At 30.2% G+C, this 2,500-nt stretch overlaps 1 pseudogene; it reads left to right on the top strand.

Moving 5' to 3' along the window:
* The first annotated feature begins 1,557 nt into the window (after positions 1-1,557).
* The window catches only part of LOC147468719 (uncharacterized), a 2,032-nt pseudogene continuing 1,089 nt past the window's right edge, over positions 1,558-2,500 (top strand).

The raw sequence follows: 2,500 nt of genomic DNA, 5'->3' as shown, positions 1-2,500 counted from the left end.
TATATTATATATTATATCGAATTATATAAATATATAATATATATATTATATACATAAATATATATATATAATGTATATATATTATATATATATCTATCTATATATCTATATATATATATATATATAACTATATATATAATATATATATATAAATATATATATATGTATATATACATTTTATATATGAATATATAAACATATAGTATATACATATCTTATATATATATATATATATATATATATATATATTATATGTAGATATATATATAGTATAGATAATGTATTTAGTTATACATGTATCTATATAATATATATAATATATATATATACATATATTTATATAAGCTATATTAATTATATATATATATATATATATATATATCAATATATACAAATATATATATATATATATTTATATATATATATATATATATACAATATATATATATATATATAATATATATATATATATATATATATATATATATATATATACAATGCAAAAATATATATATATATATAACGTATATATTCATATATAGATATATAACAATCTCCCTATATATTATATATATATTTTGGAATATTGAAATAAGTGATGACTATATTTATATCGATCTATTGTTTTGTTAGACGGTATGAATGATTAAAATCTAGAAAAATTAATTTAATTACAAATTAATATAACTTAATCAACTGCTTTTAGACGGTATGGGTACTTAAATATAAATATATATATATATACACACTATAAATTACTCAGTGATTGCATAGGAATATATATAGTTTATATATTTGAATTTTATTATATACGTGACTATCTGCTTCATTATGAATATATATCTATTGGTTTATATATTTATATCATTTTTATATGTATATTATATAGTTATATATATATACTACTCTCATTATATAATGTATAAATGATTATCATGATATTTATCAACATAATTTATTATTTATAGAGATTATGCATAATTCCAATATCTTTGTTCATTATTATGAATTATTACTGATTGTACTATGTTTTATTTTTTGTTATTTCAATCTCCATCTCAAATTCATACATTTCTTATTCTTGATGCATCTTACTTATAGTAATGGACGATGATCAAATTAATATTTCTTACCATTGCATGCTATATTATCCTTAATTATAATCATTGTACTTGTCCATGTTATAATGATTTATTTGTTATTGATTATTCCTTAATTGTATTTTCATTTGTAATAGTTAATTACTATAATCATGATTATGATGGTGATCTAAAGATTATGGGCAAATATAGATAATCATCCCCCCCATAAAAAACCATAGCCTGAATGATATTAAAACAGTTATAATCAGTTTTGATGATGATCATGATGGTTAAGGTATTTGTCATTAAAATAAATTTAAATATGGGAAATATATTTAGGATAAATTGTCGTATAGAAAAAAGAAAGTACGCAACCGTGACTAAGTGCGGAGGGTGGGGTGACTAGGAGTGCATGAGGAGATAGAATGGAAGTATATAAGGCAGTGCTCAACCTGTTAAGCCAACAACTTCCACGATGAAACTGTTGGTAAGTGGTATTTTCTGCTCAGCATTTTGAAGTTTAAGGGATAAATAACACAAACAGATTTGAGCTTCTATCCAAAAAAACTCTTATGTGCATGTTGAGTAAAAATAGGAAATGTATTATTTTACTCAATAGTTTCGAGTGAATAACAATCATCATGTTTCCGCTTTAACTAAACAGGAGTGATGATAATTTTCAGTTTGTCACAGCACTGGCCATCGCAGTCCATGCGGCGCCCCAAGGCTACAACATAGGCCCGCCTGCTGGAGGTGGACTATCAATTGGTGGAGTTCACTCATCTGGAGGTGCATTATCCAATAGTGTTGGGATCTCCGGTGGAGGAGGATTCTCTAGTGGAGGTGCAAACTCCGGTGGAGGAGAATCTCCGATGGAGAGGATCCATTAGTGGAGTGTTATCTCCGTGGAGAGGATTTCGCTGGTGGCCAGTGGAATCTACCGGTGAGGCGGATTCTCCAGTGGAGTGGAGATCTCTGCGTGGAGATTCTCTAGGAGTGGAATCTCCGGTGGAGGAGGATTCGCTAGAGGAGGTGGAATCTCCGGTTGGAGGAGGTTCTCCAGTGGGGGTGGAATCTCTAGGTGGTGGATTCTCTAGTGGAGGGTGAAATCTCTGGTGGAGGAGGATTCTCCAGTGGAGGGGGAATCTCTGGTGGAGGAGGATTCTCAGTGATGTGGAATCTCTGGTGGAGGAGGATTCTCACGTGGAAAGTGGAATCTCTGGTGGAGGGAGGATTCTCCAGTGTCCCCTGGGTCCACGTGGAGTCTCTGGTGGCGGATTCTCTAGTGGATCTGGGGTATCCGGTGGAGATTTTCCGGTGGCAGTAGTGGTGGGATCGGAGGTGGATCTGGAGGTTCTTCAGGTGGTTGTGCTGAAGGAGAGATCTTACACGTGGATGGATCTTGCGTTGTCCCCACG

This window comes from Penaeus japonicus, unplaced genomic scaffold, assembly GCF_977035675.1.
Source record: "Penaeus japonicus unplaced genomic scaffold, GWHDUDI00000001_assembly GWHDUDI00000027, whole genome shotgun sequence".
Taxonomy (NCBI): Eukaryota; Metazoa; Arthropoda; class Malacostraca; order Decapoda; family Penaeidae; genus Penaeus; species Penaeus japonicus.
This window is presented reverse-complemented; position numbering and strand designations above follow the sequence as displayed.